This window comes from Dipodomys merriami, unplaced genomic scaffold (genome assembly GCF_024711535.1).
Source record: "Dipodomys merriami isolate MVZ:Mamm:240054 unplaced genomic scaffold, mDipMer1.0.p SCAF_3, whole genome shotgun sequence".
In the NCBI taxonomy this organism is placed as follows: Eukaryota; Metazoa; Chordata; class Mammalia; order Rodentia; family Heteromyidae; genus Dipodomys; species Dipodomys merriami.
In genome coordinates this window covers 87,414,446-87,441,235 of record NW_027204492.1, presented here as the reverse complement: position 1 = coordinate 87,441,235, position 26,790 = coordinate 87,414,446, and the positions used below count along the sequence as shown (strand labels likewise).

The following is a 26,790-nucleotide window of genomic DNA, read 5'->3' as shown; positions in this document are numbered from 1 at the left end:
CTGTATATGTTATGTCCTTGGGTGATTATGCTAGATCTGTCCTTCTGGTGATGGCAGAGGTGTAAAAACAGAAATGGACATTTGCAAGTTCTTTCCCTTTTTGTGTGTGCTAATCCAGAGCTTGAACTCAGAGCCTGAGTTCTGGCCTTTAGCTTTTATGCACAAGTCTAACACTCTACCACTTGAACTTCAGTTCCACTTCTAACTTTGTGCTAGTTAGTTGGAGATGAAAGTCTCATGGACTTTTCTCCTTGGGCTGGCTTTGAATCACGATCCTCAGATCTCAACTTCCTGAGTAGCTATATATCACATCTTTAAACATCCTGTTGGCCAAAGGAATTCACAGGGGGTGAAATCAGAATCAAGGGGCACAGAAATATATTGTGTCCTCAGTGAGAGGAGCCTCAATGTTCAATGCCAAAGAATGTGCATACACAGAGATGTGGATGACTAAAACTAGTAAAGCAATCATGCCATCCATGGTATCAGACTCTAATCTGTAGCATGTTTCCTTACTCTAATTTATTCATGACTTTAGTTTTATTCTTATGTATCACCTTGATATTATCATTGGTCTTCCTAACAGTTCCCTGAAAGTTTAGCTAACACTAACCTAAGACATCTCTGCAGAAAGGCTAGAACCACTTTTCTATATATGCCTGTGTATCAGTACTGGGTCTTGAGCTCAAGGCTTGGGATTTGTACCAGCTTTTCTTCTCACAGTGAGTACCCTACCATTGAGCTACAGCTACACTTCTGGTTTTATGCTGGTTAATGGACTTTTCTGCCCCAGCTAGCTTTGAACCTTGATCCACTCAGCCTCCTGAGTAGCTAGGATTATAGGCATAAGCCACCAGTGCTTAGCTGGGACCACTTGTTTTGTTGTTGGTAGTGGTGGTCATGGGGCTTGAACTTAGGACCTGGGCACCATCCCTGAGCTTTTTTGCTCAAAATTAGCGTTCTACCACTTTGAATCACAGCTCCACTTCCAGACTACTTGTTTTTTTTTTTTTTTCCCATTTTTTCATTTCTATTCTCTGGCTCCTTCTAGGAAAGTTTATTGAATTAAGGGTTAAGAAATAATGGCTGTGTTCATGCCTTAGTGGGATCTGAATTTTACTGTTGCCCTATTTCCTGAGTTTCTAGAAGCTTAGATGTGACCTTGCTTCCCTCAGACATTGCCAACTGTATTTCTGCTAGTGCAGTCCTTTTGAGGATCTGGAATCAAATAAATTCTTGTATCATTGGAAAGCAGTATCAGTGTCTAACTGTGCATCTGAGCATGCTAACTTCCTTTCAGATTCTGAACATCAGTCACCTGCTGTGTGTTCTCTCTTATCATGTGAACCAAATTATTGACTTGCCACAGTCTTAATGCTATGATTCCACCAAGTGGTCTTAAAAACCTTTATCTCCAATTAACTAGCACAAATCCTTCCATTTCAACTTACCTTAAACCACTGGTTCTGTCTGCAGTCTGTAGTGAACATTGGACACTGCTGTGCTCCAAGCTGCACATCCAAAGTACATACAAAGCCATGCTAAAGATTGCATGCTGGGCTGGGCACCAGTGGCTCATGCCTGTAACCCTAACTGCTCAGGAGGCTGAGATCTGAGGATCAGGGTTCAAAGCCAGTCCAGACAGAAAAGTCCCAGTGAGACTCTTATCTCCAAATAACCACTCAAAAACTGGAAGTGGTACTGTGGCTTAAGTGGTAGAGCATTAGCCTTGAGCACAAAAAGGCCCAGGGAAAGCAGCAAGGCCCTGAATAAAAGCTCCACAACCCAAAAAGAAAAGCTTGCATGCTGGAAAAGGACTCCCAGATCATTGAATGAAATAGAGGCTAAGTGGAGAGTAAAGCAATCACAACAGCAGCTAACACAGAGAGATACAACTAAGCAGGAAATGTAAGAGCCAGGAAGTTGGGTCCAGTCAGATGCAAAGTTGATTGAAATGAACATAGAAGTAAAAGTCAGGATCTTGATAGTGTCTAATGTTAGGTGCCCTAAGCAGTAGATTCTGAGACAAAGTTTAGCATGCAGGACATTCTCTAAAATGGATGCATGGATAAAGAAGCAAGATGAAGCAGAGAAAAGAGTCAAGCTATAAAATAGGCTCAATGAGGAATGATGGAAGGGAAAATGACACCTGTCAGTGCTCTTGGATTGGTCTGGAATGTCCAGCCTTCTACCCCTGTGAGCCACCAGGAAGAGTGGGACCTGGACAATTTTGCTGTGCAACTGAGGCAGAATCCGAATGGACTGAAAACTGAAGGCTGCCTACCCACAGCTCTCCTAGCGAATGAGACATGTTCCTCCTTGGGGGAGACCTGAGAGGCACATGACAGTGTCCATCACAATCAGTGATCCTGAGGCTTTTTATCCTGCTACTGTAGATTTACCTAATTCAATGTAGAACATAAGACCCAAAGCCCAATCTCTGACAATGATTGTACTATAATCTTTTTATTCATCTCTAAAGTTAGCATTCTCTCAGTTCTATCATTTTTAATTCAAGCTGATGTATTGTTTGAAATAATGATATAATTCTGCAGGGAAAGAACATATGCTTAACATGTTGTGACAATTTAAAAACATGTCCAGAAATTTATTTTTTTATTTTTTTCAGTTTTTTATTTTTTTATTTTTTTAAATTTTTTATTGTGAAAATACCAAATAGAGGGGTGACAATTACATGGGTAAGGTAATGAGTACATTTCTTATCAAATATTGTTGCCTCCTCCTTTGTTTCCTCTTCCCATCCCTTCCCATCTCCCCACCCCCACCAGAAATGTTTTGATTCTCTTTCATCAAGAAATATAAGACTTGGGCTGGGCATGGTGGCTCTCACCTGTAATCCCAGCTACATAGAGGATGGAGTTAGGAGGATTGTAGTCTGAGACTAGCCCAGGCTAAATTAGCATGAGATAGTATTTGAAAAAGAAAGACAAAGCAGACACTCTGAAAACATTACAGGATGGAATAGGAGAAACCCTAGGTCTCCTTGGCACAGGCCAAAATTTTCTTAATAGAGACCCAGAAACACAACAAATCAAAGAAAGGTTAGACAAATGGGATTGCATGAAATTGCAGAGCTTCTGCATGGCAAAGGACATAGCTAGCAAAATCAATAGAAAGCCCACGGATTGGGAGAAGATCTTCACTAGCCTTACAACAGACAAGGGTCTCCTATCTAAAATATACCTGGAACTCAAAAAATTAAATTCCCCAAAATCAAATCTTCAAAGAAACAACTGCCCAATAAATAAGTGGGCTAAAGACTTAAAGAGAAACTTCTCTGAAGAGGAAAGAAGGATGGCCAATAAACTCATGAAGAAATGCTCAACCTCTCTAGCCATAAAAGAAATGCAAATCAAAACAACATTGAGATTTCACCTCACCCCAGTTAGAATGGCTAGAATTAAGAACTCTAATAAAAACAGATGCTGGAGGGGGGGGGGATGTGGACAGAAGGGAACCCTACTACATTGTTGGTGGGAGTGTAAACTTGTTCAAAGACTTTTGAAAGCAGTATGGAGGTTCCGCAAAAGACTCCACATAGAGCTCCCCTCTGACCCAGCAATCCCACTTTGGGGCATTTACCCAAATGATCACAAACAAGACCATACTAAAGCTACTAGCACAATATGTTTATTGCAGCATTATTTATCATAGCTAGGATATGGAACCAACCCAGATGCCCCTCAGTAGATGAATAGATCAAGAAAATGTGGTATATATACACAATGGAATTCTATGCCTCCATGACATTGCCCCATTTGTTAGGAAATGGAAAGACTTGGAAAAAATTATATTAAGTGAAGTAAGCCAGGCCCAAAGAAACATAGGTCCCATGGTTTCCCTTATTTGCAATAACCAGTATATGTCTGAGTCAAGCAGAAAAGGTCAGATAAGTTGATGTTAGGGGAATGAACCCCAAGATAAGTAGTCAAATGTTTTTTTCTTCTTTCATGCAATTGTTTCTAACATATTTATGATTTCTTTGTTGCTTTGTATGTCCCTCCCCCATGGTATAACCCCTGCTTTCACTGTATTTGATGTTGGTATAATTTGTGGAGGGGAAGGGAAAAAACAAATCGTTTAACCAGGCATACAGGTGGACCCATTGCAACAATGAGATGTACATGTCATTAGGTCGAAAAACGAACTTTACAACTTTGGTGGGGGTGGGGAGGATTGGGTTGGGGGAGGTGGGGGGAGTTTGGGAAGGGATGAGAAGGGGAAACAAGGAGGAGGCAACATTGCTTGATAAGAAATGAACTCGCTATCTTGCTCATGCAATTGTAACTCCTCGGTTCAGTATTTTCACAATAAAAAAAGAAAAACAAAGACAAAAGGACTGGGGGTGTGGCTCAAGTCACAGGGAGGTTTCCTTACAGCAAGGGTGAAGCCCTGAGCTCAATCCCTAATACTGCCAAAAAAAATAGCAGTATGACTTATATGTCCTTTCTTTGAACTGGGACAAGATTGTGATTGGCTTGTAGCCAAAAGAATGAGGAAAAGTGACTCTGGGTGACTTCCAAAGTTAAGTCAGAAAAAGTAATTCAGTTTCTATCTTATTCCTTGGTAGCTAACTTTAAAAAATACTCTAATTAGCAGACGTCATTGTAAATATTTAAGAAATACAGTATGAGATATATATGTATATGATGTGAAAGCAATTCATGCTGGGCGCCGGTGGCTTACGTCTGTAATCCTAGTTACTCAGGAGGCTGATATCTGAGGATCATGGTTCAAAGCTAGCCCAGGCAGGAAAGTTCGTGAAATTCTTATCTCCAATAAACCACCAGAAAACCGGAAGTGGCATTATAGCTCAAGTGGAGTGATAGCCTTGAGCTGAAGAGCTGAGGGACAGTGCTCAGGCCCAGAGTTCAAGGCCCATGACCAACCGAAAAAAAAAAAGTAATTCATAAGGAAATTGGTATCTATGCACATCATTTCTAATATCCAGACAATTCAAAATAGTCAGTAGTGAGGACTTTGAGAGGACACAGTAAGTTGTTAAGGACGTGACTCATCTACCATGCAGAACTATCCTGAGGCCCTCATCCTGTGAGGCAGCCTAGGTCACATGGAAATGTCCTAGAAAGGAATTCTGGTCAACATACTCAGCTGAGCTCGAAGCAGCTGAGTCATCCCTAGCCAACAAGTCTTCCCAGCTTAAAGTTGTCCCTGAAGAACAGGGACAAAGGGCAGCCTGCTACTCTCTGTCTCAAGTCCTGAGCCACAAAATTAGTAGTCCCAGGAGGGCACCAGTGGCTCTTACCTATAATCCCAGCTACTCAGGAGACTCAGATCTGAGGATCATGGTTCAAAGCCCAGCTTAGTCAGGAAAGTCTATGATATTCTTATCTCTAATTAACCATCTAAAAACTAGAAGTGATGCTGTGGCTCAAATAGTAGACTGCTAGCCTGGAGCAAAAAACTAACAGACAGCACTCAGGCCCTGATCTCAAAACCTAGGCCTGGTGCTGATTATAAGCCACCCAATTTAGAGTTACTTGTTTCTGAGCAATAGTTACTAGAATGCCCAGAATCCCAAACTGACTGTGATAAATGCTCAAGACTGTCTGTGCATGCATCCTTTGTCTCTGCAGGAACCCGGAAATGGATGATTCAGAGAAATTCTCCATCATGGAGAATTGAATAATAGGATATTTGGGTTTCAAGTATAATTTTTATGAGTTTATCACAGGCTTTGGTGCAAAGGGAAGGACAAGACAAGTAGAGTCAGCATGGAAGGTATAACACAGGATGAATCATCAAGCACACACATCTGGTTTTTGGTCCTAAATGTTATGTAAATACAATCTGGTTGACACTAGGTTTTTGTTTATTTGTCCAATGACCAAGCACAAGATACAAATCTATCCAGTTGTGAGTGGGAAAATATAGCAAGTTATACAGTTTTGTGTGTGCGTGTGCACGTGCATGCGTGCACATGTTGTAGTACTGGGGCTTGAACTAAGGGCATATACGTGCCGTCCCTTAGGTTTTAGGCTCAAGGCTTGTGCTCTGCCATTTGAGACACATCTTTACTTCCAGCTTTTTCTGGTGGTTAATTGGAGATTAAGAGTCTGGTGAACTTTTTTGCTTGGGCTGGCTTTCAACCACATTCTTCAAATCTCAGCCTCCTGAATAGCTAGGGTTAAGGTGTCAGCCACCAACCCATCTAAAATAGCTTTCTATTTAAGGAGGTGGGAAGGTGGCTCAGTGGTAGAGTGCCTGCCTTGCATGCATGAGGCCCTGAGTTCAATTCCTCAGCACCACATAAGCATAAATAGGCCAGATGTGGTGCTGTGGCTCAAGCGGTAGAGTGCTAGCCTTGAGCTGAAGAGCTGAGGAACAGCGCCCAGGCCCAGAATTCAGGTCCCATGACCAACCAAAAACAAAAAAATAACTTTTTAAGCCAAGAATTTTCTCTCCAAATAAGATGATCTCTTTAGATGTTTCTAGATATTCTCTTGTGGAGAGGGCATGTGAGTGGAAATCAAAATATAGGAAGTTCTTTTCTTATTTTCATAGCCACTGAGATCATTTGTATTGTTAGCAAACAGAAGAGAGGAATTCCACTTTAGGTTTTACTTACAATGTAAGGATTCATCTAATGGAAAAAAAGAAAACTCACCATCTTTCTGAGTCAGAATGAGCCCAGTGTAACTACCAAACAATGCCACTGGAAATTTTGCAGCCCAATTTTCCTACTGTTCAATACAGCTACAATTTTGTGGGCAGAAATCTGAAACTTTGCACCTTATTACCCATAATGCCATCCAAACCATTGCAATGAGATATTTTAAGGAAATTGTTGTAGATCCCTTGCCAAAAAGATGCCTTAAGATTTCCACTTAACCTCTTATAAGTTTTGTGGAATAGCCAACTCCACTGTAGTCAATTACTTTCTCCTGAATCCTTCAAGTGATCAAGGTGTGTGTGTGTGTGTGTGTGTGTGTGTGTGTGTGTGTGTGTGTGTGTGTGTGTTGGATTCAAGGCTTGAACTTAGAGCGTTGAACTCTTGCTTAATTTGCTTGCTCATGCTCTCTACCACTTACGCCATATCTCCAGCCCAGTTTTTGCTGGTTAGAGTTGGAATCTCATGAACTTCTTTGCCTTGTCTGGCCTCCAACTGTGATCCTCTGAATCTCAGCTTCCTCAGTAGCAAAGATTACAGGCATGAACCACCGGTGCCCACCTAAGCTTACTAAAAATTATAGCAAAGTATATTTGACACAAAATTTAGCATCTTAATATTAGAAATGGCTTGGGATGTTGGGGGTGTTGCATAGGAATAAGGACACCAACTCTAAATGAACTTGGCAAGGCAAAGTTTACTTCTGCACCATCAGCCAAAATTCTAGCAAGCAAGCAGACAGGTTTCTCTCTTTTTAGCCCTCTGTATGCATTGGCTGAATTTAGTTTCACAATCTGCAAAAGGACATGGTTTTATTAACAGGATGTAAATAAAATTAAAGAAGCTTTTAACAGAATGTCTTAATTAAAGTGCAGCAGGATAATTATGTAATTAAAATGTAATTAACGAAGGCCATGCCTTCTAGTGAAAGCAAGAACTCTTCAGAAAAACAATCTTCTCAAGATTAATAGAAAAGAAGCAAACTACTTATAAAAAAGACGTTCTCACATTGACAATTTCTAAACATATAGTCTAGTCAAGTATATTCACATGGTGCAATTGGGAGCACTATCCCTCTCCAAACTATTACAACTTGCAAATCTGAGAGTCTTATGTCCATCAAACATTTCCACTTTCTACCTCCCAGCTCCTGGAAATACCATTCACCCCTTATTATTATTATTATTATTATTATTATTATTATCATCATCATCATCATCATCATCATCATCATCTCTATTATTATTATTTCATACTAGGGTTTGAACTCAGGGCCTCAAGCTTGTTAGGCAGGCGCTCTACAACATGGACCACATACCTAGTTTCAATCCTATTTTCCTCGAAGACCCTATCACTATTTCTTTTTCGGTGTAGACCCTATTCTGTACCAAATCCCCACAGATGCTGAGTCCTTGGCTCAGGTTTCACTGACTAGGGCCTTTCCTAGTCAGTGAATTCCCAGTATGTCTCCCTGCTGCCACCTGCTGGCTATAGCCATCAATGCTTCCAGGGTCCTATTTCCTATTCAAGGGACCTACTGGAAAGCAGTTAGCAATTCAGGCCTATTATCCCTTGTGGGATAAGACTTTCAACTTTATATTTGAATACTTTTTCCTTAAAGCATATTCACCATGTTTTTTCTGAAGACTTTGTAGCAAATATGTGAACAAATTAATCTCATCAGATTTGCTTAAATACAAAGAAAAATCTTTGTATTTGAACACTGCAATTTGCAAATGGAAAAGAGTCCTCAGACATATATCAGTTCTCATTAACCACCTGACAGTTATACTGCATTTAAAATAAGTTGAATTTTAGATAAAATATACAATAAAATGCCAGTTTTGAAACTCATGGTGTAGGAATCTTTTTAAAAGGTTTCAAAATAAAGCAAGATTTTGAAATTATTGTTAAAGCTTCGTGGATCCTTCTGAAATAAGATCCAAGAATGGCGAGTAGATTTTGGGTTCAGGGGTATTAGGATTCGGATCTGAAATGTTACCCCAAAGCCTATATGCTAAAGGCTTGGTAACCAGGCTGTAGTACTATTGGGAAGTAGTAGAACATTGTGGGGATCTAGTCAGAGTAATTTAAGACAGTGGAGCCAGGAGCTGAGCCCTTGATGTGAATACTGAGATCCTACCCATCCTCTGCCATGTGCTCCTGCTAGGATGTGCTGTGCTGCTATCATCTCAAAGCAACAGAGTCAAGTGATTGAACTTAGATACTAGTAGCTCATGCTTGTAATCCTAGCTCTTCAGGAGGCTGAGATCTGAGGATCATGGTTCAAAGCTAGACGGGGAAGAGAGTCCAAGATTTTTTCCAATTAACCACCATAAAATCCAGAAGTAGAACTGTCCAAGTGAAAGAGTGTGAGCCTTGAGCACAAAAGGTCGGGGACAGCAGCCAGATCCAGAGGTCAAGCTCAGGACCAGCACCAAAAAAAAAAATCATGTATTGTAAACTGAGTATGGTAGTGAATGCCTATAATCCCAATTGCCTAAGAGGTGTAGATCAGACAAATAGCAGTTAGAGGATAGCCCAAGAAAAACAGCCATTAAGACCTCCCCATCTAAATCAATAAGCCAGGTATGGTGGTGTGTGCCTGTGGATCCAGCTATGTGGAGGACATAGGTAGGAGGACCATGGTCCAAAGTCAGCCTCAGGCAAAAAAAATGGAGACCTTATCCAGAAGAATAAAAGAAGTCAAAAGGGCTGGGATGTGACTCCAGTGATAGAGCGTCTGGGAAAGCACAAGCCTCTGAGCCAAACCCCAGTTCAATCAAAACAATTATGTGTTAATGACTGCAGCTTTATATTTCATTACATGCTTCTCTCTCCCAGGTTCCTGCCTTGCCTTCCCACTTCATGTTAAATTCCTTGTCTCTAGCACGTCTGACAGGCATCCACTCATCATGGTATCTTGTCATGACAGGCAACACAGGGACACTAGGAGGGTGTTGTAAATGTTGGGAAGAAAGGTGAATGTCAAAGTTGATGGTAGAGCCCAAATCATGTTTTCAGGAAATCTACCTTGGGGAAAATAGTGGCTTTCTTGTGATTAGGGACAGAATATCTGGAAGATTTTCAGTGATGGCTTTGAAACTTGTCCTCATTGAAAAGTCTTTTTACAGTGCCATCCATGGTGAAAGGAGGTGTGTGTGTGTGTGCGTGCACGCGTGCAAGGGTTGTGCCTTGTCTTAAAGAACAAGAGATTTGTCCTATTGACTTTTTTGCTCAAGGCTGGAGCTCTACCACTTGAGTCATGCTTCCAGTTAAGCAACTAGGATTACAGATATGAGCCACCAGCACCTAGCTAATTTTTTTTTTGTCGGTTATGGAGCTTGAACTCTGGGCTTGGGCACTATCCCTGTGCTCTTCAGCTCAAGGCAAGTGCTCTACCTCTTGAGCTACAGTGCCACTTCTGGTTTTCTAGTGGTTTACTGGAGATAAGAGTCTCATGGACTTTCCTGGCTAGGCTGGTTTTGAACCGTGATTCTCAGATCTCAACTTCCTGAGTAGCTAGGATTACAGGTGTGAGCCACTGGCGCCCGGCTCAGCTAGCTAATTTTTTGTAAGACTAGTTTTAGCATGAAATAAAAACCTATTCATTTGCTTATTTAATTATTCATCTGTTATTTGTCTCATCTACTTCACTCAGTGCTTTTAGAACAGAACATACTATCTATTTCGATCACTGCTTTATCCCCAGAGCACAAAAATGGTGGCTAGCTAGAATTTAAGCTGTGTGTTGCCATACTGAACTTCACAATTCAATGACTTGATAGCGTAATATTCATGTTCTTCCAAAGGATTGGAGGTCTCCAATATCCAAGGTATCACTAATCTGCTTTGCATCATCACTAGATGGCTTATAGTATTTCAAATTTCATACAAATTGAGTCATACAGTATGTGATAGCAATAGATCTTTAGGCAGTCTCAATGGATGGAAATAGTATTCTGCAAGGAGGAGATTTTGCTTTTTTGCCTGCGGGGGGATAGACCCTAAGGCCTTGCACATGTCAGGCACGTACTCTGCCACTGAGCTGTACCCCCATTTGGAACGATTTCTTCAAAATATTCTTTGATGCCTCAAGTAAGGTGCAGAACAGTGTGTACAGTGTACCAGCATTTATATCAAGAGGGAAAAAAGGAAAATGAATAACTGTAAACTTGCTTGCATTTGCATAGACTCTAAAAATAAACCTGGCAATACGAGTTTGCTAAGGGAAATAAAACCTGGTGAGACTTTTCCTTCTGGATTTCATATCATCCATTTAAAAACTGTCTGTGTCCATTTATGGTGCTGTAAAAGCTGTAGCTACTGGGTTATTTATAAAGAACTAAGGGCTGGGAAGGCCAAGGTCAAGGTACTGACCCCAACAGGTGTGTTAGCATTACCCTCTGCTTCCAGTATTTACACTGGCTGCTGGGACCTTGCAGTCCTTATTTCAAAGTGAGGTTAACGTGAAGGAAATGTATTGGAATGATCTTTGCAAGTAATGTTACAAATGGAACCAGGTAACTTGAGGGAATAGGTGGAGTTGAGAGAAATGGGGGAGAATGATGGAAGGAGTGGCATCAATCAAGATGCATTGTACTCATAAATTGCTATGTTGAATCTCCTTGTATAAATACAGATAATTTGAAACATAAATTTGAAAAAGTACTTTTAAAGTTTTGTACATGATTAAAGGAGCCATAGAAGAGCAGTATTGCACAACATGAGCTCTAAAGTTAGCCACTGGCATTTGAATCCCAGGAACCTGTGAGCGCAGGCAAGTTTGTACTCCTGAACATCACTTACTACCTGTGCAAGGAGAGGATTTTTTGATGTGCTGCATATTTCACGGTGGTTTTGGAAGGATCACATGGAACTGCATTCTGCAGCAGAGTATGTCTAAGTGCTCAAAGTCATTACCAAGTCAGCCATTAGGGAATTAAGAAAGGTGTTTTATGATGTTAAGTTTGGTTAAGAATTGCTCTTTATTGAGTGAGATTTGACAGAATTTCCTAGGCTGTTTTATCTGGATTCAGTCCATTGGTATCTGTTTTCCCCTGGAAGTACTGACATGTATTCAGACAAATAACTGAAGAGTCTCATCACCATCTTCATCATTTCCTATAGCAAGAACAACAAAGACATTTATTTATCTGGTCATGGATGAATCGATTGCTTGGCCTTCTCCACTTGAGAGTGAACCAAATCTAGGCTGGCTGAATTTCATCCAAATACATTAAATGCATCATAGAAATTGAGGTGGGGAAGGAAAGTGGGAAAAAAATGGGGAAGGGGGTAACAATCAAGAAATGTACTGATTATGTTTGTAATTGTAGCCCCTCTGCACATCACCTTGACAATAAAATTAAATTAAAAAATGAAATACCAGGGCTGGGAAGGTGGCTCAGTGGTAGAGCACTTGCCTTGCATGCCTCAGGCCCTGGGTTCAATTCCTCAGCACCACATAAGCAAAAAGAAAAAAGCCGGAAGTGGTGCTGTGGCTCAAGTGGTAGCTGAAGAGCTGAGGGACAGCACCTAGGCCCAGAGTTCAGGCCCCATGACCGGACCCCCCCAAAAAATGAAATACCACCATGAAAGCCTTTTATACAATTAATATACATGAGTAAAAATGTATGCTAAAACACCACCATCACAAAAAAAGATTATAGTGGGTAGAAGTTAGTCATAGTGATACACATCTACAGTTCTAGCTACATGGAAGGGATAGATAGAAGGATCTTGGTCCAGGCTGATGTAGGAGGCAAAAGCACAAGATTCTGCCAGGAAAATAACTAAATTCTTCTCCTTGTGGTGCTGGGGATGGAATCCAGGTTCTCATGCAGGCTAAACAGGCATTTTACCACTGAGTCACATCCCCAGCTCTACCCTATAATGACATTTTTTTATATTTACCTTATTATTTCACCTTTTAAAACAATATTTGTAGATTGGCTCCCCACTTGTCATCCTTTTTTGTTTTATTTTGGTGATAGGGGTTTTGAATTCACTATCGTAAGCTTGTTAGTCAAAGTGCTTTACCATTTGGGCCAGTCCACAGCATTTTTGGATTTAGTTATTTTTCTGGTAAAACTTTATGCTTTTGCCCCCAGCATCACCCACTCTTCACTCACTCTAATCTTTTTTTACTGTGGTGGTGGTATGTTTTACTAGTGTATCTTTTTTGTACAAAAGGTTTCATTGTGGTATTTCCATACATGCATATATTGTACTTGGATGAGATTCACTCCATTACTCCTCTTTATTCCCCTCCAGCCTTCTGACACAATTTTAATGGTTTTCACTATTCTGTTTTGATATATGCGTGTGGACACTTTGATCTTATTTCCCATTCATAATTTTGATGCTGCTTTCAAGTCTCAGCAAAGCTCTTAGGCCATAGACAATAGAATTTTTACCTATTTTTGTTTATTTCTTTAGTTCAGCCTTGCTGAGGGAGATTTCCACATACTCAGGGCTGACCCCTTGCCTGGAAGTGAGTCCAGTTCCTGACCTCTCCCTTCCACCAGTGCCGGATGCAGCACAATGATACAATCTATCATCTTTATCACCTGCTCCCCCTATTTTTTAAATGGTAATCAACATTTTCTCAATTTCTGAAACCCTTAGACACTTGAAGCTATAAGCCATACCCCTATAAAAACTTCCTTCATGGATAGGCACTGGTGGCTCACACCTAACCCAAGCTACTCAGGTGGCTGAGACTTGGAAGATCAAGGTTTGAAGCTAGCTCAGGCAGAAAAACTGGAGAGCTCCAACTAACCAGCAAAATATCTGACTAGAGGCATGGTTCAAGTGGTTGGTAGAACCCCAGCTAAGCAAATAAGCCCAGCAAGTGTGAAGCTCCAAGTTTAAACTCTGAATTTGGTGCACGCAGACGCGCGCGCACACACACACACACACACACACACACACACACGCGCGCTCTCATGCGCATGCAAACCCTAAGCATATGGGGTGATGTTGACCTCATTTCTTAAGAACAGAGCTTTAGGTACTTGTTACCTCCATTTGCTACAGTCAGGATCATAAATAGATAGGATTATAGTGTTGGACTTTGATTATAGGCTTTTGATTTTGACATTTTTATTCCAATATAGTTGCTATAAATGAGATTTGAGTAAATTTTAATTCTAAAAGTGGCACACCAAACTATTAATTTTGTCATTTGTCAGGGATTCATTTTTACTTATCGGTAGTACACATTATTCTGATGGGGGAAGATATTTTAGTGGAACTTTTTTGTTTAATTTATTGCAGAGAAGAGACAATTTTCTCTCTGCTGGGATGACTTTAAATTACTACAAGAGTTTGTTTCTGTTTTCGATGAAAAGAATGAATAACTGCTTGTAGTCAAGGAGATGGGGTCATTACTGCAGTCCAAGAGCTGAAAACATCCAGATATGTCATGTTATTAATTAATCTACTGCGTTATTTTTCCATCTTGTCTTCAAACATAGTCCCTTGCTATCCTGATTATTACCAAGTAGGATAATTGATCCCCTTGAGGCTCTCGGAGTGACACAATTCAGAACTACAAAACAAGGCAGGAAAGTAGCCTATATTTGAGAACACTAACTTACAAAATTAGTCAACTCTTTGGTGACAATTTAATGGTGACTTGCAAACTAACATGTAACTTATGAAACAAAGAAAACAGTAAGATGGAAATTCGTGAGTTGTTCTGTTTTCAGTTTGCTTTTTTTAATTTTAATGAAGAGAACCTTAACTGTTTCACACTGTATTTATTGTTTCCAGTTCCTCTCCTTCCAGTCTCTCTTTAACAAATTCAGTCTTACTTCTGCTTGAGAACTGGTCTTGTCTAAGTCCCCAAACATCTCTACACAGACAAAGCCTATGTCACTTGAGTGACATAAGAATCCTCTTTCACCTCAGGCTTCTACTTCACTCATTATTTTACACTTTTTTTGTCCTCGGATCTCAGCCTCCTGAAAAGTTAGTATTACAAGCATAAGCCACAAACACTTGGCTATTTAACACTGGTTTTTGTTTAAACACCTTTATATTCTGATGGGGAAGGTGAGCATAATTGAAGTGCTTTATATGCTTGTGTGAAAATAGAATAGTGAAACCTATTAAAATTGTCTTTGAAAGGAGGAGAAGAAAAAGGAATTGAGATGAATTTGATCAAAGTACATTTATGTATATATGGAAATAGTATAATGAAACTCCTTTGGACAATTAATATAGGCAAATAAAAATAAGATACATGGAACTTATTTTTCAGTAATTTAAGACTAATAAGAAACTATAAAAAATATTACAGCAAGTTTCTATGTACCCTTAATTCAGCTTTGCTCTAAAATCTGGCTTCTCACATCACCTATATATATTCAACTTCCCATAAAGTATATTTTCAGAATGAGGAAATTGACATTGACACAATTCTCCTAATGAAACTACAGGTCTTCTTGGAGGTTCACCAGTTTGGGCATGTAGTATATGTGCAGGTCCTGGGGCTTGAACTCAGGGCCTGGGCACTGAATTTTCAGCTTTTTTGTCCAAGGTTACCATTCTACCACTTGAGCCACAGCTTCACTTCCAGCTTTTTGGGTAGTAAATTGGATGTAAGAGTGTCATGGGCTTTCTTGCCTAGGCTGGCTTTGAAACATGATCTTCTGATATCAGCCTCCTGAGTAGCTAGGATTACAGGTGTGAGCCAATGGCACCTGGCTCTGCATGTGCTTGTTCTGAGAGGAGAGTGTATAGTATAGGCTCAAGTACCCATCACCACAATCAACACACAGAATTGCTTCATTGCCACAGAAGGCCTTCCTACATTAGACCTGTGTCAGTTAGCTTTTCATTGCTTTACCAAATATCTGAGAGAAATCATGTGAAAAGTGCATAGATGGGCCTGGAGTTATAGTTCAGTGGCAGAGTGCTTGCCTAGCATTCATGAGTCTCTGGGTTAAGTGTCTAGCATTGAGAAGGGAAAAAGAAAAAGTTTCAGAAGTTTCAATATGAGACTGGTTGGGTCCACTGCTTTGGATCTGAAGAGACATATCATCATAGTGAGAAAAGGAGATATGTGGCAGAGGCTTATCCCCTCATGGGAGCCAGGAAGCGGAGACCCCCCTCTAGCAGGGGACTAGAGATATAGGTATAACCTTCAAGAATACTCCCCCAGTGACCCAATTCCTCCAACACGGCCCCAAACTTCTACAGTGCCACCAGCTTCCAACAGTCCATACAGATTCTGAATCCATCAGTGCATGGATAAGTAGCTCTCATGATCCACTCACTTCCTTGAAGTCCCACTTTTGATTATTGCTTGCACTGGTAACTAAGCTTTTAATACATGATCCTTATGGGAGGATACTTTATATCCAAACAATAACAGAAATCATATCCTATACAGCCCCTGGCAACCACTAATCTCAGCACTAAAAAATTGTCATTTAAGAGTATTAGACAAATTGAATTTGAGGGGACTGCCTTTTGTTACTTTCAGTGTTGAAGATTGAACTCAGAGTCTAGTGTCCTTTAGCATTCTTGCTCAAGACTAGTACTCTACCACTTAGCTTTTGCTGGTAAATTGGAGAAAAGAGTCTCATGAATTTTCCTGCCCAGGCTATCTTCAAACTGAGATCCCTAGATCTCCATCTTCTGAATAGCTAGGATTACATGTGTGAGCTATGGTTCAAGTGATACAGTGCTGGCCTTAAGTGAAAAATTAAGAATCAGTGCCAAGGCCCTGAGTTCAAGCCACAGTACTGTCACAGAAAAAAAAAAAAAAACAAACCAAAGTTCTGGAGTACAGCTCCAAAAGTCTTATCATGCCCCAACTTGATCTGGCTCTACCAATCTTTTGCCTAGATTCCCTACTGATCTCTTTCTTGTCCACTATCCTTTACCCACACTGATCTTGGTGTTGTTCTTTGAACAAGATAACATTTCCTGCCTTTAAGTGTCAGCATTCCAAATGCTGTTTCCTCTACATGTGGTCTGATCCTTTACTGACCTCATATCTCTGCCTAAACTCATCAGAAAGACCATTCTTGACCATCCTTACTCGTATTCTTCTGTCTGTCTCTTTGCCTTGAGTTTTCTCCTGAGAATTTCTATTGTTGTGGAACAAATCACCACAAAACATAGTGGTTTAAAAAATCATTTTATTTATCCAAAATTGTGTGGGCTAGAAGTTTAGGCAGCTGTGGAGGATTTGAGAGCTGGGATGAGCCACACACATTTAGTGCCTCACTTCCAGCTATGGGCCAGGTAACTCAGTTTTCCTCCATAATGGACTCCATGATGTGGCTGGCTCGAGGGCAGCTTCTCTCTTAGATAAAATGGGAATTTTCAGGCTTTTAAAAAAGTTTGGTCCAAGCCAGGTGCCAGTGACTCATGCCTGTAATCTTAGCTACTCAGGAGGCTGAGATCTAAGGATCACAGTTGCAGCCTGGTCAGGAAAGTTTATGAGACTCTTATCCTCAATTAACCAGCAAAAAGTCAGATGTGGAGCTGTGGTTTGAGTTGAATGCTAGCCCTGGGAAAAAGTAGCTCAGGGACAGAGGCCCTAAATTCAAGCCCCAGGACAGACATAATAAAAAAGTTGGGTCCAGAGTTGATATAGCAGTACTCTGCAACTTTCTGTCTCTCTCTTTCTGTCTCTCCCTGTTTTTCTCCCCTTCCCTTCTTCTTCTTCTCTTCATCTCTTCTCCCCCCTCTTATATTGAAATTTGAATTCAAGGCATTACACTTGATAAGAAAGCACCTTACCACTTGAGTCACACCACCAGACCTTGCAACACTTTATTGGTTAAAGAAAGTAACAAGATTAGTCTATATAGAAGGAAAGAGAACTAGATTTCAGTTCTTCATAGAAAGAACAGCATACATATGCAGGAAGGAAGGAACTGACTGATGATGGCCATGACTGCATTTACAGATAACATGCCACAGCACTTGTCACCATCTCACAATTATTCACATGTGTTTATATCACTGGGATAAGATGCATGAAACCAAGAGACATTTTCAATAGCTCACTGTTATATATCCAATGTTTAGAACAGCACGTAGCACACACAGTAGATACTCAACTCTTTCATTTCAACTTCTTATGAAAAGTTGAATCTCAATGAATCTTTAAAACTGAATAATTGCCAAGCTATGCTGATATTTGGTCTAATTGTTTACTATGCATCTCTAATTACAAACTAATACCACAAAGAGAAATTTACAAATTTCATGTGTGGTGAAAACAGGAACCAAGCAATTACAGAGATGGAATCTTTAGAAGTCTTTGGAATAGGAAAAAGTGTTGTCTATGGCAACAACCAAGGCTATACGTGCTTGTGATTCAAATGTGTTCTTCAGAAAGACATCTTCAGATTCAAAAAGAAACTTGCTTTTTTGCCAGTTACAGTTCCTACTCATTCCTAACTTTTTACTGGTCCCAGAATTTCTAAGACAATTCATTGAAGCCAATGACAAAAACACATAGAGATATTTGTGTGACAACGAGTAACTAACCATAAACCTTGGCCTTTTAGTCCTTCTTTAAAATCTAGGTGGAAGCCTCCATAGCTTCCCAAGTCTTGTATTATGTATCCCTGCAAAATCAGTATCATGTAGACACTTAACCCAGAGACTCATGAATGCTAGGCAAGCACTCTGCCACTGAACTATAACTCCAGGCCCATCTATGCACTTTTCACATGATTTCTCTCAGATATTTGGTAAAGCAATGAAAAGCTAACTGACAGAGGTCTAAAGTAGGAAGGCCTTCTATGGCAATGAAGCAAGCACATGCAGAGCCAGGTGCCATTGGCTCACACCTGTAATACTAGCTACTCAGGAGGCTGATATCAGAAGATCATGTTTAAAAGCCAGCCTAGGCAAGAAAGTCCATGAGACTTACATCCAAGGACTCCATTTCTACTACCTACTTCCCATGTCAATCAGATTTTCAATGTTATAACAAAATACATGATGGAAACAACTTAGAAGAAGGAAGATTTATTTTCACTCATTGTTTCAAGACGAATCAGTCTATGGCTGGCTAGCTCCATTGCATTGACGATTAGGATGAAGGAGCGTATCATTGTGGTGGGAGTGTATGACAGAGGCAGATACTCTGTCTTGACAGGAAGCAAAAAGAAGAAAAACAAAGGAGCTGGAGTTCTGATATGCTCTCAAGATTGCACACACAATGGTCTACTTCTTATGAGTAGGCCTGCCCCTAAAGGTTACACCACCTCTTGTAGCACTGTAGTCTGGCAATCAAGTCAAGAGTACATGGTCTTTGGAGGAGATATCAGATTTGAATGATAGCAGTTATAAAAGTGAGTTTAGCTCTGCCTCTTGGCACAGTGAAGCCTCACCCCCAAGAATGGTCTCACTAGATATGTCTCCTTGAACTTGGACATTCTCAGCCTCCAGAACCATTATTTGAATAAACCTTTATTCTTTTTTTTTGTCGGTTGTGGGGCTTGAACTCTGAGCCTGGGCGCCGTCCCTCAGCTCTTCAGCTCAAGGAAAGCACTCTACCACTTGAGCCACAGCGCCACTTCCGGTTTTCTGAGTGGTTTATTGGAGAGAAGAGTCTCATGGACTTTCTTGCTTTGAACCATGATCCTCAGATCTAAGCCTCCTGAGTAGCTAGGATTACAGGCATGAACCACTGTTGCCCAGCTCTTTATTCTTTTTTTATGATTATATTTAAGTAGTTGTACAAACGGGTTCTGAATCAACATATCAATTTAGGAATACAATGAATCTTGATCAATGGCATCCCTTGTGATATTGAGTAGAAAGCTCCCCTATCTCTCCTGGCCCCACCCATCCCCTTAGGTGGCCTGATTCTATTTTCATATATGCACATTGAAGATTATTACTGTTTTTCCCACCCTTCCTCTCTCCATTTGTCTATCCCTCCTCCTGGACCACCTCCCTGATAGCATATGTTCCAGCTTTTGTTGAACAGTGTTTGTTGCTCACAGGAGTTACACTATTGGACTCCTCCTCTGTATATCATACCTTGGTCAATTCATATATATTTGCATATTACCCTGTATATTTGTATATATGTTTATAATTTAGACCTAACTTTCACATATAAGAGAAAATATGTGGCCTTTGTCTCTCTGAACTTGATTTACTTCACCTCATGTAATTTTTTCTAGGTCTTTTCCATTTCCCTGTGAATGGCACAATATTAGTCTTCCTGATAGGTAAAATTCCATCTCACACACGTGTGTGTGTGTGTGTGTGTGTGTGTGTGTGTGTGTGTGTGTGTGTGTGTGTGTGTGTGTGTGTGTGTGCGCACTCATGCATCTTTATATTTCATGTTCCTTTGATCCATGTAGGGCATCTGGGACTGTTCTCATTAACTTAATGAATAGTGCAGCAATGCACATGGGTGTGGAAGTATCTTTAATGAAGTCAAACAATCCCGTCTGTGGAATTCCAGAAAATAAGATAAAACAGGGATAGTTGCCAGGAATAGACAGTTGTGTATGTGGGTGTGTGCCTGTCCTGGGGCTTGAAATCAGGGCCTAGCCACTGTCTCTGAGGTTTGTTGCTTAAGGCTAGTACTTTCCTACTTGGGCCACAGCTCCACTTCTGGCTTTTGGGCAATTAATTAAAGACAAGAGCCTCATGAACTTTCCTGCCAGGGCTCGCTTTGAATGTGATCCTCAGATCTCAGCCGCCTGAGTAGCTAGGATTATAGGCATGCCCCACTGGCACCTGGCTGAATAGATACTTTTTAGGCTCACTCAACACTTATCACCAGTTTATTTTCCCCCCAAGAGTAACTTGTTTGCTTCACCCTATATCTTGCCAGAATTTTGCCAACTTGTGATGCTAAATGGTGTTAATGTGCCTTATTTTTTCATTAATAGGGAGATTATCAAGTTTAAAATATTTACTACCTCTTTTCATTTCCATGGCTGTAAATTGTTTATTCATTTCCTTGGCCTGTTTAGTTGCTGCTAATTTGAGTAAATTGCCACCCAAACAAAAGCAATTAAAGAACTGAGTGGTGGTAGATTTGGAGTGCTTTGGATTTGGGATCTTTTGGAGAACACACTGTGATTTGCTGCAGAAAAACTTTCCATGCCCTTTCTTCCTTCAAATTTTTGGCCTTTGTATGCGCCAGAACAGCAGCTCAAACATGTATCAAGCTCCTGGTCAGGCATAGCCTGACAGATTGCATTGGTAGAAGAATAAAAAACCCTTCAAGGTTCAGATCCTTGTTGGTTACCAATAGAACCAAAGAAGCATAGCCAAACATGCCAATTTCCCATGACCTTAAGCAGAGCAACTTGAAACAAAAGGGCCAGATGACAACATAGGTTAGGATACCCTGTTGCTGGGTTGCCCATTCCAGACTATAGCACCATGACTTTAATGCCTGCAACTGTGCCCTATGAAGTGAGGCAGAAAGCCACCTACCTCATCAAAATCCAAGAAGCTGTAAGTATCTGTTTCATGATTACCTTCCAGAAAAGATGGAGAGGTGAGTTGGAGATGGCTTTCTAGTAGTGGCTCCTCCCACAACTCCCATGTTCCTAAGTCCTGGAAGGATAGTTGTCCATTCTGTCAAAACTTAAGACAAGCAAAATTTCTGGACCATCATGGTGGAGTGATTCCCTCATGCTCTACAGAGAAGTGTTAAGGTTAGGTATAGATATTGCTTTTCAACTTAAGAGTTTCATTAAGTGTCCAATAAGCCACTTTCTTCACTATATCCAAGAAAACCAATATAAACCTCACACCAATAGTAACTATTTTGTTTCCAGGGAGATCTTGAACATTAAGTATCAGATCCTTCTATGTTTTTTTTTTTCTTTTTTGCCAGTACTGGGGCTTGAACTTTGGGCTTGGGTGCTTTCTTGAGCTCTTTTGCTCAAGGCTAGTACTCTACCACTTGAGCCACAGAACCACTTCTGGTTTTTTCTGTGATTAATTGGAGATAAGAGTCTTAGGGATTTTTCTGTCCGAGTTGCCTTTGAACCATGCTCCTCAGTTCACAGCAATCTTTAGTAGCTAGGATTACAAGCGTGAGCCACGGGCACCCAGCCAGATCCTTCTATGGATTTGAATCATAATACCACCCAGGAACAGGAACATGAGTTGACACTGAGATGACCATATCTTGTTAGCCTTACAAAGGCCCGTGTCATCTCACTAATGGTGTCCATTGAGAAAAATAGGCTTATCTTGAAGGAGGTGGCACAAGGAGCACAACATGCTGATATACTGTGGAAACATTTCTTTGTTACAAAAGCAGACTGAAGCAAGATGTTAAAGTATGGGCACCATCCTTATTAGATACATTTATGTTTTCTTCCTGCCGGCCCTGTTTCTATCAAGCTGAAAGTTGCTGTGAAAATATTCTGTGTCCCTTGGGAAAGTTGTTAAGCCCAAAAGTCTAATCTCAAAGGTCCCATGGCTCCTCTCATAACTGTATACAAAGCTTCTTACCCTGAAGATCTGGAGGTTGGAAGGTTAAGATAAAGTTGGCTAATTGTAAGGACAATGTGGAAGGGCTCCATCCCTTAGCTTTTTCACTGGTATATTTTATCACTTGAGCTACAGCTCCACTACTAGCTTTTTTTGCTGGCTAATTGGAGATAAAAGTCTCATGAACTTTCAGTGCCCAGGCTGGCTGTGAACCACAATCCTCAGAGCTCAGCCTCCTGAGTAGCTAGGATTATAGATGTGAGTCACTGGTGCCCGGCTTACAATACTATTTTGAAATTATTTCTATATAATTTAAAATAATGTTGATGAGTCTCAATTATGTGAGTTGAGATCTTTGAGATGTAAGATGGGGTGCTTATTTTTGGCACACGTGGAAAGATGAAAGTAGCTGAATCCCTAATGAGTGTAATTGGAATCTCTTTTTTAGTAAAATCCTAAGGATCAAATCAGATTTTCTAACATACTCTGATTGACTCTGTGAGTTTTATTTTGGCTAATCAGTTTATCCCTTTCCTGAAAAGTATTAAATATTTAGAAATGGAAATTTTAATAGAAAAAAGTTTGTAGTTCAGAAACTATCCATTAGGTATAGCTTCCACTGAACTACTTTGATGTGAAAGTTACTAATATTAACATGGCCTTGGAGGTCTGTACTTCACATTAGTTATTGTTCTTATTTGGTCTCACATGAAGTCAGGGTGGTCCCCAATGGCCAATGAAATGCAGAGAAAGCCATGTATAGCTTCTGAAGCCAACACCATGAATGGCCTCATAGATCTGCCTTGTCTTTTGAAACATTCAGTCTTGGACCCCTGAGAACAACATATGGAGTCTACGACACTGGAAAGATAGCATGAAGATTTCATGTAGAATGACTCCCAAATAGCACTCCCTCCCAGCTATTTGACTGGTCCCAGCTGAGGCTCTGGATGTAGTATGGAACACAGTTGAATTGGTACACCCAAGTTGTGCTCAAAATGTAGATTCATGAATACATTTTAGGCCATTTTAAGTTTCTGGTGATTTTGCAGCAATAGATAATTGAAAAAATACTCATCCCTTGCTGATTGCAGAGTAGGCAAAGATGTGCCAGGCCAAATGAGCATGGGAAAATTTTCAGCCTATGTTGCTGGGTCTATTGACTTATTGATACTATAGAGATATACTGCTTTGGGACTGTCTTTTGAGAAGTGACTATGTGGTCAAGATATAGGGGATCTAGAACCATCTGGAGAGCTTGTGGGCAGGCACAAACCCACAACCTACCTTTTCAATCCAGATGGATATGGACATTAAGTTGGACACGAAGGGTAGCCTTCTATGGTAAAGAAATCACAGAGTGTATGTATCAGGAGAGGGTATTTAGGAGGGGGAGGCAGAAGGATCCAAGCAGAAGGCCTACCACTGCCTGACATTGCAGAATTATGCTGCAAGCAAGGCCTTTTTACAGAGCCTGTTCCTCACCAGATTTTGTAACTTATGCTTGAAGTTGCTACAATTATTGATTAACCAGCAATCTATTTCACTATATCCCTTGAGAGTCTTAATTAGCATACAAAGGATCTGTAGCAAGCACTTGGCTTCAAAGCCAAGAAGAATTAAAGTTGTGTAGTAGCTGCCAGCTTTGTGAATGAGAAAACACAGAGCTGGTTTGGAAAAAGTAATGAGAATTCATGAGGGGGTGGGGCAAAAGAGGAAAAATATATGAAGGGGAAGGAGGGAGGGAGAGAAAACAGTAGGGCTAGCTCTGCTCATTGGCTTTCTACCCTTTCAAATTTTAGTTTTACTTTCTCATTTAATTTTGGATACATATTGAGATGGGAATTAACATAAAGGGGACTTGACCTTCTCTTTAATTAAGGGGGTGGGAATGGGAGGGCAGGGGTGGTAAGGGGAAACAGGAGGAGGCAACAATGCTTGATAAGAAATGTAATCATTACTTTGCTCGTGTAATTGTAACCCCTCTGTATGGTATTTTCACAATAAAAAACTTATTAATTAAAAAAATAATTCCTGAAAATATGAATGCTGTGTATAGGTTTGTTTCAGACTTGATTTCTTCATTAATGCCTATTACAAAAAAAATGGGAGTTTTCAAGATGGCCACAAATTGTATTCTTTGCTCATGATGAAGAACATTATCAACTATGGGAAAGAACTCCCATAGGAATCAGAAAACCAAAGTTACATATTTATCTGTGATGAATTAGAGAAGAATAAATAACTTTAAGAAGTTGCACTGTGTGTGTGTGTATATACAGTCCTGGAGCTTGAACTGAGGGCTTGGGCACTGTCCCTGAGCTTCAGTTTGCTCAAGGATAATGCCCTACCACTTGAGTCAGCACTACTTCTGGCTTTCTCTGAGTAGTTTATTGGAGATAAGAGTCTCTCAGACTTTCCTTCCCAAGCTGGCTTCAAGCCATGATTCTCAGATCTCAGCCTCCTGAGTAGTTACAATTACAGGCATGAGCCACCAGTGCTTAGCTCTGTCTTTTTCCTCCTCGTCCTGCTTAGTCACTTGCATTGTGACCACAGATATTCTCTGGCTCTCTCTGAATCTCTGCTGCAGTATATAGTGATCAAATTTCAATATTCTACAAGTATAAAATGTCTAAAGGAGATAAAATCCCAACGTATCCTCCTATAGAAATTTCATCTCATTCTAAAGAAGAAAAGATTTTATTGCCTAATATCTGGAACTGCAATTTGCAGCAATTTCCAGTCCTGAAACACTGTACTTTTCTTCCTGGTTGTGCAACAGAGCACCAGAAGTGAAAAGGGGAACATTCTTTATTTTTGTCAGTCATGGGTCTTGAACTTGGGGCCTGGGTGCTGTCCCTGAGTTCTTTTGCTCAAGACTATTGCTCTATCACTTTGAGTCACCACTTTCTCAGTTTTCTGGCAGTTAGTCTCATGGAGATTCCTGTCAGGGCTGCCTTTGAATCATGATCCTCAAATATCAGCCTCCTTAGTAAATAGGGGAACATTCTTTCCTTCTTTTTTGGGGGGGGTCCGGTCGTGGGGCCTGAACTCTGGGCCTGGGTGCTGTCCCTCAGCTCTTCAGCTCAAGGCTAGCATTCTACCACTTGAGCCACAGCGCCACTTCCGGCTTTTTTCATTTTGCTTATGTGGTGCTGAGGAATCGAACCCAGAGCCTCAGGCATGCAAGGCAAGCGCTCTACCACTGAGCCATCTTCCCAGCCCAAGGGGAACATTCTTAATGCTCAAAATAGAGTATTATTTAGGATTCACACTAGATGGGAATAAGCGTGAGAACATAAAAAAATGAAGCTTAATTGTTCTTCATTCTGTATTATACAAAAATAACAAAATACTGTGCTGCAGAAACACCAATTTACCTTTTCTATTGCATAAAGAATACATTTGTGTTGTAACATTTGCTCCAGTAGAATAAACATTAATGTTTGGTGTAAATTTTTTTAATATCCTCAGACAAACCTTATACCATACCACTTGCTTTGAACATATATGATTTGGAAATGGTATATCTTCCACTAGGCTACAACTAAATTGAGATTTTTAAATATTTTTTTTTCCAGTCATGGGACTTAACTCTGGGCCTGGGTGCTATCCCTCAGCTCTTCAGCTCAAGGCTAGCCCTCTACCACTTGAGCCACAGCACCACTTCCGGTTTTCTGATGGTTTATTGGAGATAAGAGTTTCACAGCTTTTCCTTCCTCCGGCTAGCTTTGAACCACAATCTGAAGATCTCAGCCCCCTGAGTAGCAAGGATTACAGGCGTGAGCCACCAGCACCTGGCTAATACATTTTTTTTAATTGTAAAGATACTGTACAGAGGGGTTACAGTTACATGAGTAATGTAATGAGTACATTTCCTATAGAGCATTGTTACCCCTTCCTTTGTTTTTCCCCTACTATCCCTTCCCTCTCCACCTCCCCTCCCCAACTCCTCCCTCCAACCCCCCTACACTGAGGTGGTAAAGTTCGTTTTCAACATAGTGTCTTGTACCTCTAACTTGAGTTTTGAAAATCCCTTTGCTATAACTCTGTTCTCTCCTTCACTCTCTGGGAGGGGTAGGGAGAGGGAAAATTTATGTTATTCATTCATTTACCTGACAAACATTTTATTGAGCACACAGCATGGATTTGGGACAGGATAGGAAACTCAAAGTTACTTGCCTTTTAGTATATGTTTACTATATGTTTTTTTGGTTCTGAGGAATCACAGTTCTAAAAGAAAGCAATAGAGAGAGTTATTCTGAATAAAATGTAACATATGCACTTATGAAATACCATGGTGAATTAATACACGGAGCAATTAATACACATTAAAATGAAAGGCAGGATAGTAAAACAGGCTCTGTTTGGAAGATAACTGCAGGAGGGGTTAGGTTAACAAAGGGGTGAATGAGGATGAATATGATTTAGTTTGTTTGCGTGTATGAAAACAGAATAATGAATTGTTTTAAGAAGGGGAGAAGGGAGAAGGGAGAGTGAGAAAAAAGTATAGTTGATTCGGATACACGTGTATGTATGCAATGCAGAAATGTCATATTGGAACCAGGCTTGTATAACTAATGTATGCTCATAAAATAAGTATAAAATCATATTACTAATACGGAGACGGTACCAATTAATTATTTGGCCAAGTATTTGTGCAAGTTTAGATCGATAGTCAG

At 40.4% G+C, this 26,790-nt stretch overlaps 1 protein-coding gene across 1 annotated transcript in view; it reads left to right on the top strand.

Moving 5' to 3' along the window:
- The window catches only part of Rp2 (RP2 activator of ARL3 GTPase), a 79,912-nt gene that overhangs the window by 9,866 nt on the left and 43,256 nt on the right, over positions 1 to 26,790 (top strand). The window lies entirely within an intron of this gene.